The sequence below is a fragment of the Rissa tridactyla genome, chromosome 2, assembly GCF_028500815.1.
Source record: "Rissa tridactyla isolate bRisTri1 chromosome 2, bRisTri1.patW.cur.20221130, whole genome shotgun sequence".
In the NCBI taxonomy this organism is placed as follows: Eukaryota; Metazoa; Chordata; class Aves; order Charadriiformes; family Laridae; genus Rissa; species Rissa tridactyla.
Window position 1 is genome coordinate 99,566,172 of NC_071467.1, and position 16,467 is coordinate 99,582,638.

Here is a 16,467-nt window from a genome sequence, read left to right on the forward strand (position 1 = left end):
GGCATATGTCCTTTCTGCAGAAGAAAAGTCCTTATTATTTATCCATTTATCATAACCTACTTTGCACTTTGGTGAACAGAATAGTTTGTGCCTTGCCAGAGTATTTCAGAGTGCTGTACAAAGAGAATGTCTGAGTTGTCTGGGTTTTGTCTTCAAAGATGTTTCAATTTCAGGCATGATTCCGTTAAGATTTATGTTCCTGATTGGTTTATGTCTTAAATATTCTATGGAGTTATGTGGTAATAAGTTATAACATGATTTTCTGCTATTGGCTACCTAAGATTACTTAGTCATACTTTATACAGAATGCAAAATTATTTGAGGTACTTTGAGGGCTTTTATCGTTACAAGAATAGCGGAAGCTGAAATCTGTCTTTTAACATATGTTTTCACAAAATACAGCTTTTACTTGACAGTATTAAGTTGAAGTGCAGTAATTATCACATTAAGTGAGATATCTTTTCATGTTTTCATTAATAATACAAATAAACATTTTTTCGCAAGGAAAATGTTCAGCTAATTTTCTAGAACAAAAAATTGTTTTATTGGTTGAACTAAGTGTGCATCCAAACTATGATTACGTTTATGCAGCAATAGTGGCTGAAGATCTTTTTATTCTTTTTTCGTAATGTAGCATCTGTAGGGGATACGCTCCAAGCCTCCTTTCCCTTGCATAGAGTTTGCAGTTCTTTCAATTTCTCTTGACTGCTGGTTAAGTTAGAGCATCCTGCTTTCACTTGCTAACTCTGTGACAAAAATTTGTTTCACGTTCACTTTAAATCCTCTTCTAATACTTGTGATGAATTCTTTTTATTAATTTACCCTTTCACTTTTAAAGTTATAGCCTGAGGTTTGTCCTCTGACATGCTGGATTTTTTTACCTCGAAACAAGAATGTAACTTCTCACCTGGTATAGATTTCACTTTTCCTGTTTGCCTCAAAGTGCTTTTTTTTCATTTTCTGGTGAACATTCCTTTATAAATAAGTAAACTGCCTTTACTTTCTGCAAGAAAAACACATTGCAACTAAATATCCTATCTTTCTGATGATTAAGCCCTAATCCAGAAACTCACAACGGCATCTTCAGAGTATTTACTTCCTAATTTCAGTGTATTTTTTTTTTTTCAAGGAAATCATTAAGAGTCCAAGTTCTCAATTACTCCAGTAGCACCTACATTGGCTCCACAGAAAGCCAGACTTGAGGGCTTTGATGAGGCACAACCCCAAGGTGCAAGACTTTATGTTGTCCTTATGCAGCTTTCTACCAAGTTCCTGAGACTTGAAGAAGGCCCAAAGAAATGTTTTCACAATGAGAAATGCTATCTTTGCAAGTCTGACAGATCCTCATAGCCTGTGGCCGTGCTGAGATCCCATTGTTGGGTGCTACAGGCTGCCACAGGTAACGCAAAATTACCTTTTTCACCAAAAGAAGTTTGCTCTAGAATTATTAGCCATGATTCTGGTTCATAGGATTTTAAAATCTTGCGCCTTTCTATCTACCTGTCCACAAACAGAATGGATTTCAGGCCTTTCAGTAACCTGTTTGGGAGTTCACTGCCATCCTTGTCTGTGAAGATAGCTTATTCTTTAACTGGAAAGAAAAAGGGGATCTGGGCTCTAATGGTCAATTCTCCTTCTGTTCTTCTCTGCCAAGGCAAAACTCTATAAAACCTTTAGCGAGATGCTTAACTATTCTCTCTTCTACTCAGTAGTAAACCCAACCTACTGAAATCCTTGGAATTTCAGTACTGGCACTGCAACCGGGGGAAGGTGGTGTTGTGAATTATAAAGGCTTACAATAGATCACACAGAATGAAACATTTTCTAATAACGGACTCAAAAGTTACATCAATAAGTAATTTCTCAAGATAGTCAGTTTTTTCTGTCTACTTAAAACATGTCTATATCTCCAACCCACGAGAAATAAACATTTTCAGAATGCTGATACATAGATGCAGCTTTGCATTAGTCGCTCAATATTCTCTACATAATAAATGAACTGAAACTGTCTTGCGATACAGCTTGTTTCATCCTCAGTGATCCTAATTTGCCACTTCCTTTAAACCTCCTTTTACCCCATATGTTCTGGTTTTCTCAAAGTGGGAAAGCCAGTGTACATTTTAGGCCCACCAAGTTACACCCAGACACTTGATTTCAGCTTGAGAATTTACAACATTTGGACCAGTGTTGTGAATCGTTCTGCCTAATTCTGTCCATCTTTCTGCCTAATAATTCTTCGTGTCCCGTGTTGGTATTGCAGAGCCAAAAGGGTGCCGTTGTGCTTCACAGGCACGTGGCAGGCTTTTCACGTTCTTTAACTGGTGCCCAAAGGCCATCGTAGTACATTATGTGATTTGATAAATTGATTTCAGTCATATGGTCCAAATGCGAACACTCCTGTTTCCACTGGATTGATTCGATTCCATTTTTGTATTCTACTCTCTCTGCATTGTAGTATGGATATTTTATAAAAATATTCATTACATTTAAGTAGACTGTAACGAGGAGAGTTCAGGGTAACTATTAAATTTAAACTTGTCTTCAGCTTGCAAAATTGAGTACATATATAACCATCTCATTCCATTAATTTGAAACATTTTTCAGATCTTTCATTACTGATTTAGGCTTAAGCCTGTTCCAGTAGTAACAAGTGAGTGAGAAGTTTGTCAGCACCTGTTTTGGGGAGGGTTTTTTCCCCTGCAAATTGTAATATGATTCTCTGATTAGAATGTTGGGAACATCAAAACTGGCATTTATTTTATCTCTGTCAGTCTCACTATCAAGGTACTCTCTCTTGGTTTCTATAATTGTCTCTTTAGGAATGAAAGTTTTCTATTTTTTCCTTTATCGGACCTATTACACTTGATATTGTTGTCTGAGGACACCACTGATATCCTTTTATAATTATGTTTTTAGAGATTTTAAATTCTATCTCTTGTATAAAATTTCATGAGTATTGCTTTTTTGACTTTTACCACTCTGTGGGGGTTTCCTATATTTTATCATTTTCCTCAACTGCATAGCGGAGTAAGCCCGTTCCTCCATTTGGAAGGGAAGCCACAATATTTTGCTCTAAATTATGTTTTATTAGCTGACACATAAATTAATATTTTCTTGTTATGGGCTGATCCTGTGTATTTAAGGAAGCCTTCTATATCCTGAACTCACCTGCTGTTTGGGTGCACCTGAGAACAAAACAGATAATTTTCAGAGTCATTCTGTTACTTTCCCATTAGCTGAGTGAACTGCAGTTACTCATAAAGATTGATATTGTTTCTGCTATGATTTCTTTAAATTCAGGTTGTTATCAGAACATATCATGAGTGAGATGAGACAGTGATCTACAGACAGTATTTGTTGTGTGCTGTCACTCCAGTGATGCCCATTAACTTAACAGACATGCCCAGCTTTTTCTGTATATTGTTCCCATTATTTTTTTGCATAAATGAATAATTCTTTCTACACACTTACTTTGGAAAATTTGCTTCATAATTTCTTTAAACTAGTTCTTGCAAGGTAAATTCTCTGTTTCCCAGTGATTCAAGTTATATTGCATTGTGTTAATTGGCAACATAATTTACATTATTTTATCACACTTTCATTAGGAAAGCTCACTGGATATCTCTGAAGTTAAACTCATGGGTTTTGACTTAATAAGGAAATAGCGGTCCTTGTGAGCCTGACATGTTACCTCTGAAAATCTAACTCTGAGGCTATATGGGGTTGTGTTTTGAGCACATCACAGTACTTGTGTCACACTTCGTTCTGAAGTTTGAAGACCATATTGTCACCTTTGCCAGTGCAGCATGTAGTAAAACTGAAAAACTTCAAAGTTACGTGATAGGAGCTTTCAGTCTTCACAGGATGGGGAGGGTGTATATGTGAGATTTTTAGCCAAATACTACACTTACTCTTAGAACTGAGAAATTTATTAGTATTATTCAAATTTGCTTTTTATGCAGGGCTCAGAAGCAGTAGTTCCCTATACAACCTTTTTCCATATGGTCATGTAGAAATATTGCTCCTTAAGGAAAAAAAAGTGTTAGAGCAGTGATCATAAAAGTTTTCGACCTACCAGATCTTCCTTTTGTAAAGCCAAAAATCTCAAATCTATCTGGAAACATTATCCCGTCTCCTCCATCTTCTCTGCAGCTGTTAATCCTGAAAGCTATCTGGGGCACAGGTATTAAGTCTACAGTTATGAACGTCTCTGAAAAAGGATGCAGAATTATAGCTATCATAACATTGCTATCCAAAATGCTGTTCTGTTTTGATGTTTTTCTATTCTGTTCTTAATTTCAAAATCTATCCTCTTAAATATCAAATTAACTTTGTACGCCATTAGTCTTTGCTTCCATCTTCAGACATTCAAAGCCTGTTGTTTTCAAAGGTAGTAATGTCCTGTACTTGTAAGCAGAAAGCATCTCTGAAAATTAGACCATTTGCATTTCATGAGGAATACTGCTTCTGAAAAAGTCACATTTAGGAATGTATAGCAATGTACAGCAATAACTGTCTGGTGTAAAAGTGCATTGCTTTTTTGGTTACAGTAAGAGTACGTGAATTGTGTTTTAAATGTCTCTGGCTAGCATTCAGGAAAACTGCTTACAGCTGCAAAAACCTTGCCCCAGCTGATCTACCTGCCTCTCTGTCTCTCTCAAATCTGTGGTTCTGATATTTAGTTACAACAACACCTTTTCTAAGTACTGTGGGGTTGTTCAGCCTGGAGAAGAGAAGGCTCGGGGGAGACCTTATAACAACCTTCCAGTATCTGCAGGGTGCCTACAAGAAATGTGGAGAGGGACTTTTTACAAGGGCATGTGGTGATAGGATAAGGGGTAATGGTTTCAAACTGGAAGAGGGTAGATTTACATTAGATATTAGGAAGAAATTCTTTACTGTGAGGGTGGTGAGGCACTGGAACAGGTTGCCCAGGGAAGCTGTGGATGCCCCATCCCTGGAAGTGTTGAAGGCCAGGCTGGATGGGGCTTTGAGCAGCCTGGTCTAGTGGGAGGTGTCCCTGCCCAGGGCAGGGGGGCTGGAACTAGGTGATCTTTATGGTCCCTTCCACCCTAAACCATTATGTGGTAGGCATGTAGCATATAGGCTGATGTGTTTTGGATGATCAACTGGTTTGGTACAAGTTATATTTCATTGGGTACTTTGAAAATGGAGCGGAGATTATGTTAAATTTAGTGCATTCATGCATGTGTTGTCAACTGCTGAATGCTCAATCCTTCCCATGTGGATGTTTGTAATGTTTGGAAAAATTTTCATGTATGATTTCTCACAAAAGACCAAAAAAAGTCCAGCCAAATTGTTTGTATAGCTTGTGATGTGAGATAATTATGCCCCTTTTAAATCTGTCAGTGATTTTGGGGTAGCTTTTTCGAGCTGAACATGTTTTCCTCAAAATCTGCTTTGCTTTAATGTCTGTCTTGCCAGGAGCCATTCGCCTCTCTTTTTCTCTGCTGCAGAAGTTCTTAATATAAATGATCTTGAACTAAAACCTTGGCATAAAACATCTGGCAATTTTAGTTCTTCATTTTCTTCCTTGATCCGTTCTTGGTTCTGCTTCAGATAGAGATGTTAAATTCTCTGTTAAAGTCTTCCAACTTGTCATTCTACTACTCCTTTGACAACTTCTTCTGTTCCCCCCTACCCCACATTGCTGACTTTGGCCCGTCTTTGAAACGTGCTTGGCCTTCTTTTTGTGCCAGTTCTAGCTTATTTATTTTCTAAAACTTCACCTAGCCAGTGTGTTTCTGCAAAACGTTATTCACTTCCATCTGATTCATACCTTAAGGGGAAATAATTTAATGAGAGGGCTATTGCTCCCCAACTATTTAATATCCAGCTGAAGTAGTTGCACAGTCCTTGACTTTTTCAGACGGCATCTCTGCTCAGCTTTATTTTTCAGATGGATGAATTCATCGATCGGTCTCTTTTAATGGCAGTTATGCTTTTCGGAATTTCTATTTGGTAATAGCTCCGAAAGAGGCAGAAGCTGATATCGATTTGAAGAAGATGTAGGTATGCCGGTAATTCCAGGCTTCTCATATGAAGCAGGTAAAGTGGGACTCAGTAGAGTGTTTGTATCTCTGCGGAGGAGAGAATTTGTTTTCTCCATCTTTTATTTGACAGTTCCTGTTTTCCCGTAGCAGGGGAAAGCAGTGGTATGAGTCCCATTTTCCTGAGTTTTAACATGGACCGTATTGTCAAGGGATCTTTACCAGTTTGTTGTCCCTGTTGCAGAATCTGCTCTCAAAGTAAATTTCAGAACACAGCTGTCTTAAAGGTAGTGTATTGTAATGATTTTGGGGTGTAAAATTTCTCTAGTTGTGGAATGTTTACCAATGCTGTACTTGCATTTTCTTACAAATAAACAACTGTCATTGGCATTTCTCTCCTGTCCCTTACCTCATGTAAGGTCTGTTATCTTTTTCTACCTGCTTATTAGTAAACAAATGAACCCAAATCCAAAAGAAAAATGAAAAAAGCAGACCATTTATCTAAATTCTAGAAATACTTTTAAGAGATTTTTATCTCATTGTGCCTGTATTGTTAAATGCTGTCAACACCCTTCTCAAAAAGGCTGTGTTACACTGGGAAATGTTACTGTGAAGACTAACAGAGATTATGAGAGGTATGACAGATCTGACACACAAAGGAAATCAGGGACTCTTCAGTCTGGAAAAGTGCTAACAGAGGGACTAGAACAGAGGTCAATAAAATTGTGAAGAGTACTGAGAAGGTGAACAGACTTGCTACTGGTCTCTCCCAGTCTAACAATTAGGGGACATCAAATGAAATTAGCAAGCGGGAGGCTCAGAAGAGAGAGAGTTGATGTTGTTTTTTTCTTTCAAGTGGTTACAATATGGAGAGGTTTAGGTTAAAGGGGAAACTGGAGAACTTAATGGAGGAGAAGTCCATCACAAGCTACTGATTACAAAAACAACTCTGACAAAGTTCAGTTGTTGGAAGGAGGAGGGGATTCTGGGGGACTCTACATCTTAAATGCTTCCCTGGGCTTCTGCTGCTGCCCATTGCTAGCAGTAGACTACTGGGCTTAGGTGGACCTTTGGTCTGATCTGTCTTACCTTCAAAGTCCCTGACACATCATAGGACTGTAGATTATAAGGGCGGGGGCCTTCAGAAAGATTTTAATTTTTTTTAATTGCCATTTGTTAATGGAGCACTGCTTGCAATTTTTTCATTTGGTTTCATCATGCGAAAAAGGCATGTTAATCATTTTGGTTTATATGCCCGATTTCTATGTCAGAGTGAAAAGCTAAATGACTGTCACTGAAACAGACTTGGATGGGTCCTCAGAGCCCAAGACGTTTAGTATTGGTAATAAGCATTGTGTCAGACTGACATCAGACTGACTGCTATTCTTAGCTACTCATGGCTGAGATCCTATTATTTCTGACCATGCCTGACAGCTCTAATGTTAAACAGTGAAGGGTCATAGAAAATTAGTGTAATTTCAATGGCTGCTTTAGTGCAGCAAACATTAAGTCAGTTCCCAAGAACAGTTCCCTGGTGCAACCTTTAATAAATTCAAACTTTATTTTTAGTGATGACCTTTAGTAATGCAAGCCTTGATCCATTGAGATGCTGTTCACTTTTGATGCATCTCCAAATCCCTTTTTTATGCATTTTAAATCAACACACGCTTATTCTGAATTTATGCATGTGGATAGACGGAGAGATGTAATTTAAACACATCTGTTCAAATATGCATTTCAGATCAACTTGGTGCCGGTTCTCATAATACGGCTGAGTTTTTGACGGGTATTATATCCCTAAAGTACACAGCAGATGGTATTTATTAGAGATTGAATGGAAATGAAGTGAAGGGATGTTGAGCTTTTTGTCTTAAGTCGCTCATTTTTTAATCATAAAACAATAATGATCTGAAGTTCTAAATCTGTAATGAAGTTCTGTAAAATGTTTCATTTTTATGGGAAGAGTAGAACACCTTATGTTTGAATAATGTTAGTCCAAGCCTTAATTGTTTGTTCTTTTAAGAAAATTGATAATGGGAAGTATTATAATGTTTCTTATAAAACATTTGGGCTGCATTTAGTAGGAACTCTAGGAACCTTCACTATAATCGTTTAAGGAGAGTATCAACTGTTTGTACTCTTTCATCCTTAGGCAGTGAGCTATGCTAATTATGAAATATACTTTTTATCTAGGTCACTACTCCCCAACAACGGCAGACACAGTCCCTACTCGCGTGAAGTCTTCGTACCTATACCTTCTGAAGTTCAGTTCTGGAAATCAGGTCTCCTAGCTGCCCCCAGGTGTCATTCAGCCCAGTTTCTGATAGAGCTCTATTAGGGTCAGGAGATGGGCTTGGAAAAGAACAGCCATAAAAAAATACCCATTCTCACTCTCAGCTAAATTCTGAGAGGTGTTAGATTGTGTATCTTGATCACAGCTACTATTCTACAGCCTTTGTAAGGTGACTTGCATCAAACCCACTGATGATTCCAAAGTTCAAACCCAACCTCTTAAGCTGCGCTTGCGAATCAGTTGGAAGTTGCTGCAGATCACAAAGATCAGGTGTAATGAGTTCCCTGTGGGAATCACCACCAAGAGTAGCCTTCAGTGCTCTGGAAGGCGTGGAACGCAAAAAGCAGAGTGCACGCAGTGACTCTGTAGCAGTAAGGCTAGACTTAATACGTAGTTTCTGCTACCCATGAAATCTGAAATGTTTCACTATGAATCACCTCCAAATTAAATAGCAGGATTTATGGTCTTGACAATTATTCTCCCATGTGTGTATGTGCATACACTCTTCTTCAGGGAAATCTGCAGGGATACTCTGAAGAAATACTCTGGGGGTTTCTCTGTGGTCGTGCCTGGGTTTTGTTTGTCTGTTTTGTTATTTTTTTAGAAAAAAGCAACAGATAAACAATACAGCATTACAATTTCTCTGTCTGGTTTATTGTGTCTTAGGCATCAGTTTCAGAGAGGTAGGTCCCAAAATGTGAAAACAATTTAAAAAAAAAAAAAAAACTCTTAAAATTATGCATTTTACACACATAAACAAAATATGAGTTACTTAAACATCTGCTAGTATCCAGTGTTTCAATAGTTGAGTGAAAGTAAACAAGTGAGTTGACTTAAAAATGAAGCCATTGTAGATTTTACAAACAATAAAACATAAAGTTATCTTTACTTTGTTGCAGGCAAACTGCAAGGTGAAGGAGAACTGATTTGTGAGACATCCTGGAGTTGTGTTAGGCAGTAATAGAGAACATTTTAAAATATTTTAAATAATTCAATTGCTTTGCAGTGGGAGCGCGTACACCAATGAAAGATGTTAGCACGTTTTCCTGCCAGCGTGGAATCTCATGCTATTGTATTTAATAGAAATATATACACTGTAAACAGGTCTAAATTTGCTAAAAGTAATTAAAACAAAAGGCCCGAATAACTAATATGCAACACAGTTCAAAAATATTGAAGTTTAAGCATGGTAGTTTTGTTTAATAAACTTTTTTCTTCATTGAATATAAGCAGCTTTCTTTTTTAGAGAGTGAGGCCACAGCTTTCACCCATTTCTCTCATTATCTGACACTATGGAACGTAGTATACATTTAGCTTTTTTCCAGTACAGTTTATTACACATTTAATAGAAATTCAATCTAAATGCAGTAAATTCATCTTTTCAATTGGCTCGATCTGATGGACTGTTTGATAGAAGCAAACATAAGGTCCCTCAGACTTAAACAAAGCCCAAAGTCAAAGATATTAATTCTAACTGTAGAAGAGTGGAAATGGATACTACTTTTACATTATTTATATTTATTTTATTGAGGTCTGACTCCCTGGCCATGTTCACTCCAATATTTTGCTGTCTCTCTGTTCTTTTAGATTGTATTGCAGTCTGTGAAATGTCTGTCCTGTCTTGCCACATATACTTTCATTGCTAAATTTTATAGTAGTATTTTAAATGTCTTTCTTGAGAAGTCACGATTGGATCTTCCTTACTTTTCCTACATTTAGATGCAAAATAGCCCACTATTTGTCCTGATAATTGCAATGATGTCATTATGTGTCTAGAGCAACTGAACACTGGAAAAGGAAATGGCAGCATTAAATAGAATTTCATATAAGAATTAATAACATAAGTTCTGGGGTGAACTCAATAGTACTGCTTGTTTTCTTAAAAGTTTCATAAGTATTGTTGTTCAAGATATATATATATAGCTGCATTGGGATAAGCAGCCTAACCAAATGAGAGTTTATATCTAGCTGTAAGGCTCGGTCTGTTATCATTTAAAAGGCTTCACACAGAAATGTTAATGAAATGTCTATTGTCATTGAACCGAGGTACTTTCCAGTTTCACTCCGTGTGTAAATCAGTTGAGCAATTGATAGGAGGGTTTAAAAGAGCTCTTTTTTCTGCCACGGAGGTTTGGAACTTGTACATCCTGGGCTACTTTTAAGTGCATATGGAAAAGATTGCTAAGAAAAACATTGTGGGTAGATATCCATTTATTAGAAGTCTGTACATCCATTGCATAACCTAAGGTAAATCATAAACTGAAAAAGACGGAAAACCCCCCGCTTCAGAAATTATGTTCAGGTTTACTCCACTAACTCCAGACACTTAAATTAGGAGTATATTGTACTCCTAATTTATTATTGAGCACATTGTACTGTGCTCCATTCATAGTCCATGGAGAGAGAGAAGCGCAGGAGGATTTCTGAAAGTGTGGGGATCTTCCCATGGCTTCATCCTCAGGTTAATCTCCATATAGGCAAGAGAGGCAGGGTGAGGTTTCATGTTGTTACTAGCCTTTGAAAGAGGCAGCGCTTCCAGCTGAGCAGTCTGTTTCTCTTGTGCTAGTTCCAGCTCGTGTGACTCCTCAGTGAGCAATTCAAGCTTAAGTCAGAAATCCCACAAGACTAGGCTTTGTAGAGAAAAAAGAAAGGGGGGGGGGGGCGGGGAAGGCCTTCTGGAGGACTGTGTGTGGTCATGGGCAAGATGCGAACATCTCCTTCAGCTCCAACACAAAATGGCACGTTGAGATGCCTGTTAAGCTCTGCAAATATTCTTGAAAGACCAACTGTCAGATACCTCCAGATTATTTCATCCATTAACTTCATTTCATTTGCAGATTTCCTAACAGGCATATACTGCAGAAAGGTTTTAAAATGTAAAATAACCTATGAGGCTGAAATAACATTTCCGAGAATGCTGGTTTTATTTTCATAAGCGTTCCATCTTTTTTTTTCCTAACATTTTTTCAATGCAAATATCTAATTTACGAAACAAGAAGTTGCTAGGTCATCGCATTTTTCGTTTTGACTTTAATTACTCTGGATTTCCCAGGCAGTTCTTGTACCCTTCTGTAAGAACATATAGCGTTTTAAATTTATTCATATAGCTATTTATTCTAATCCAGTATTTTGTTATACCAGAAGGTTTGGAGGTGGGGGATCTGGGTTAAGAGTGTGTTGGTGCCTTTAAGTCATTGCTGGATTTAAATATTAGTTGCTGAAAGGGAAGTGGGAAGAACATATGATCATGCAAAAGGATTTCAGGTAGTCACATGAGTGGGTGAAGGTGCTGATGAATTGCATTTTAGCTCCTTTACATAATTTCTTCCTTGAGTGTGGACTTGGTTTGTAGTGGTTATTGCTAAAGGAAACGTTTGCTGTAACCAAAGCCACATGAAATGATCCGTGTAACGCCTGAATCCTAGCAAGTTTCACACTTTTGCAGCTGGTTTTCTTAGACATCATGCTCCGTGAAAATAGGGGTTTTTTTCACAGTGGTATTTTTAGCAGCTTGACACTTTTATCTCTTTGCTAAGTCAAATGACCAGGGATTTTGCATCTCACTCCCAACTTACCTTCCATCGAGAGTTCTCTAACTTCCCTCTTGGTAAATCAGTCTATGGTGACTGTCACTGTAGCATCTGCTATACTTTCCTGTTACTGCTAGTCCAGTTACTGCTAGTCCAGTTTCTGTTTTCTGTAACATTGGTAACTAAGTCCCCTGGGCAGAAAAGAGCAGGAAACTTGTCACCGTGAGGCTATGACTGCGCTGCTTCTGGGCTTGTTTAGAACTAACTTAGTTACCTGGGAGCTGTGAGGAGGCAGTTGTCAGTGCAGCAGTTAACCACAGCACATTCTTTACTCATCCACAACTTCACTTCCAGGCATCAGCCGCTCCTTTGAGGGGGTAGAACACTCTTTTTTCTCTGACCTGAGAGGCTGACTTGGGTCCTCTTCAGGTAGAGGATAAGATGTTGCATTTCTTCTGTGTCCTTTCAAACATATTTGTTCCTCCTTTCTGTGCGCCTTTGGGTATCTGTCCTCTCAGCACTTGTTCAAGATCATTTCTGGGTGTGCTGGTCCTTACAGCATCACAACGAAAAGAATACTTCTTTACTGTAAGATGAAGTAGTTGCTTCTTTTTGAATGGTCAGAACCGCCCAAGGTGATGGTGATTATATTGCTGGTCTGGTTCAGGATGTCAAAGCATAAATCTGCTGGAGTAGGTGGAAGGGATTTGTCAATGTTGAGGGACATAAAGGAGAGAATGGTGAAGAACCCTAAGGATTAGGGCTGTATTATTTCATACATGGCATTGATTATTCCTCAAATTCATCTTTTTCTGAAATTCCATAATTTTATTGTAAAGTGTTGCAATTGAGAGTCGACTTGGGACTCTCTTTTCTTGGTTTCTAAAGTTGAGTGAATGGAGATGACAGTATGTCTTCAGAGAAAAAATCTTGCAAGATTTCTGATGGCCAGATAAAATGATTGCATACAGTCTTTCTAGGCGTTTGTCAGGATTATGAGGGCTTAAAATGGCTTGCAAAGTTTAAGTCATTTTATGCTCAGAAGTATTGAAACAGACTGACCACCTCCATTAGCTAGGCTATAAGGAGCATCCAGTATGTTTGAAGACAACTTTCTGCTTTTTTAAAATCGTTTTATCTTTCATAAGGACCACTCGGTATTCTTGGTTCACTGAACAATGTGTTGTGGAGCTTCGCTACTGACCCTAGAAAACATTTGCTGCAATTGAATTTTTAGACTTACTGTAAATGCATTTATGTAATAAATGTTACAAAATGCTTACTGGGGGTGTTCAGTAGTTTTTTATTTGTTTACTGCAGAATAGATAAACTGCATTTCATTTAAAAAAAAAAACAATTTAATGTTGGCTGATGCACAAGAAATTGTTTCTTGTGTAGTTTTGTGTTGCATTTCATAGCTGAAACAATTTTTTAAACATCATCTGAATCTGTGGAGGAATTTTGTGCTGCTTTCTTTCAGACTGTCAGAGCAAAGGTCACTTTAATTTTCAAGTGTATATATGTGTTGTATATTTTTCCACAATTATTCTTTTTTCCCCTCTTTTTTCATTAAGAAAGTATGTTTCGCATGTGCACTAATAGTACTTGTGTTCGTCAATGCTTTGAGAAAAGCTAAGAGTTTGATTTTTGTCAGTAACTGGATTTTATTCTGAGTGAAATATCATGATTTTTTCCCCTTTTAAAACTGCTTTTTAAACAATATAATCAACTGCCGTACAAAAATGCACAATGCAATGTCACATTTTAGGCAGTCATACTGGATTGAACTGTAATTAATTGCTTTTGCTGAATACACTGTGGTCCTTATTCTCTTTTCATACCCTGGCTTTTCTTTGTGTGTAATAATTCCATCTAGGAAGAAATCTAATTACTAAGATAATTAACACCTTATCACCAAATGGAGTTCAGACATTTGTAGAGTTGATGAATTTTTAAAATATGTAATTTCCTTTTAACTGAATGACAACTGGTGTTATGGAGAAAAAGAGCATATTTTATTGTATCTAGCTTGATTGGACCTTATAATTCCTGTTGCTATAGAAACAACCAAACCTTTATAAAGGATGGTATTACTACTACCATTGGTAATAAATTCTTTGACTGTTGCCAATAGTGTCATTAAAATGGTTAAAATAACTTCATTAAAATGGTTTTGTCAAATGTAATGAACGTTCTGTTCGTGTTCTGAGAAATGGCAGCTGATGTTATGTATTATGTGATACTGATTTTTAAAGTAATGTACTTTTTCTTCCATAAGCTTACTATTACTGCACAAGATATTTGTGATGTGAACAAAATCATGTTGCAGAATACAGTGCTTCTCTGTTCACTCAGTTATTAAAGCTAATGAATTTTATGGTTACTTGATATCAAGCAAAACTTCATATCTTGCAGTTTGTCAGTCTTAAGAAAGCAACGGTAATTGAGGCTGTTCAGCCAGCAGCTCTGGGGATTTTTGCTGTTCTGTGCAATATTCAGCATGTGTTTCCCACTTATGATTATTGGGCCAAGTCCTTGAAAATGTTCAGTTTTATACTGGTTTTGATTTGGCATTCAAATGCCATGTTTTAACTTCATCGCAAATGGTGGAGTCTGAATTCATGAACTCAAAAAAGGAATTGACAGAATTTGGTTTCTTTTGTGGAGATTTTTCATGAGGAAAAGGTGACAGAAGATTCTAATAATATAATGTCTAATAAATTCCTGTGCAGCTAACTATATATGCAGACACATGTAAAAAGGAGGCCAAGACATTTGCTTTAATATAAGCTCATTGCCAATACTTAAGTAAAAAATTGGTTTCTTTCAAGTTAAAAAAAAAAAAGTCACAAAATATATCTACGAGCATATAGTGTTTGTAAGAAGGCTGCTGTGGTGAATATAAGCTATGCGTGCTTTAATATTGCACCTAATCAAATTACTAAGAACAATATTGTCTGCTTCCCCTTTCTTGGGTCTTTTGCCAACAGATTCTCCTCTTCCCGTGGAGCTCATTGTTGCAGGAAGTTTTTCTTTCAGTTATTCAAACTCAAGTTTCTTTACCCACTGTAACCACAGCATTATTTTTTCAGTGGTGATGTACTGTCTAATAAGAAATGATAGTTCTCTTTGGCCATTCAAATGCTTTATAAATGTGGTTTGGATTATACGCATTTGTATTTAGAGTTCTGCTGTCTCTTGTCCAGATGAAAGGAAGAGAAGCCTTCCAGCCATTTCTTTAGGTTGGAGACCCCTTCTTAAGCTAAGCTGTGAGCTTTGCTTGTGACAGTGGTCTTTATGCCATTCACCCCTAAAAGAATCTGTCTCAGCTGTTCCCTTGCCTGGAGCCTACTTAAGAACTGTAGAATTATTTAGGTTGGAAGGGACCTCTGGAAGTCGTCTCATCTATTCCCCCCACTTGAAATAGGGCCAGCTTTAAGTCAGATACCACCGATATCTTTATGGGGTTCTTACTTTTCCTCATGAATCATGTTTTCTCTGGTTCATCATTGTTATTGATAGTGTAGAATCATCTCTGTGTTGTAGACACATTCTCATCTGTGTCAGCAGGGAGCACTGAGCACTTATGAGCACTATACATTTCTGCCCCTCTGCGGAAGAAGTTTATCATTATTCTCACTTCACATGAGCAGGCTGAATAGAAAACAGTGCTGTGGTTTCCCAGTTTCTTGTTGGGCAGTGGTCATCCAGCTGGCTAGTGTCAGATTTGGAAAACTGAGCTGTTATCTCCTGGGTCCCATAGAGTGCTCTCTAAATACCATGCAGTAATCTCTTGGTTGTAGGACGCATTTTTCTAACCCATATCAGAGAATGACAGAAGGGTTTAGGTTGGAAGAGATCTCTGGAGGTCATTTTGTCCAACCCTGCCCTGCTCAAGCAGGGACACCTAGAGCAAATTGCCGGGGATTACTTTTGAATATCTCCAAGGAGGGAGACTCCACAGCCTCCCTGGGCATCAAGTGCCAGTGCTCAGTCACCCTCAGTGAAAAAGTGTTTCCTGACGAGGAACACACCACCTGAGCCCTCATGCCCTTGACTGTTATCCCCCAGAGCTCTGTAGTCACTTTTAATGCTATCCAGGTTTCCACTCACAGCATCATTTGTGCCCATATGAAATAACAGCAGGGAGTAGTAGTCAAAGGGCCAGATGAGCCCAATGACATCCCAGATCCTGGCCCCTGGCAGACAGCAGACCTCTCTAGATGGTTGGTCGAGTCAACAGATGTGTGCCTGTGTCACCCATTATGATGACTCACCACTTCTTCCTGGTAGTCTTGCATGATTTAGGGGTTAGGTGGACCAGATACTTTGGCCGCACATCTGGCTTCTCTTCGACTTTGAGGGTGATTAAGCTATTTTGCAGTTGTAAGCCCTTAGGTGGGGCAGGTTCTTTCTTCTTGGTGTCATAAGTCACCAGCTTTCATCCTTCCCCTTCTCCAGAGGTTTCACTTCGCTTGGTAGTGGGGGTTTGACACTACCTGCTTCTCTATTGCAGACGGGGGCTGAAGCTCTTCAAGCTCTTGAGTTGTGGAGAAGATCCTGTCGATCTCCCTTTCATCTTCTCTGACGCTGCCTGGCCTGCTCACTTCTTCCCATAACTCCTGCGCTTGGA

General features: G+C 38.1%; 1 protein-coding gene across 12 annotated transcripts in view; it reads left to right on the plus strand.

The window, feature by feature from the left end:
- CDKAL1 (CDK5 regulatory subunit associated protein 1 like 1) overlaps positions 1-16,467 on the plus strand; it is a 424,992-nt gene that overhangs the window by 294,153 nt on the left and 114,372 nt on the right. The gene's annotated exons all lie outside the window — the stretch shown is intronic.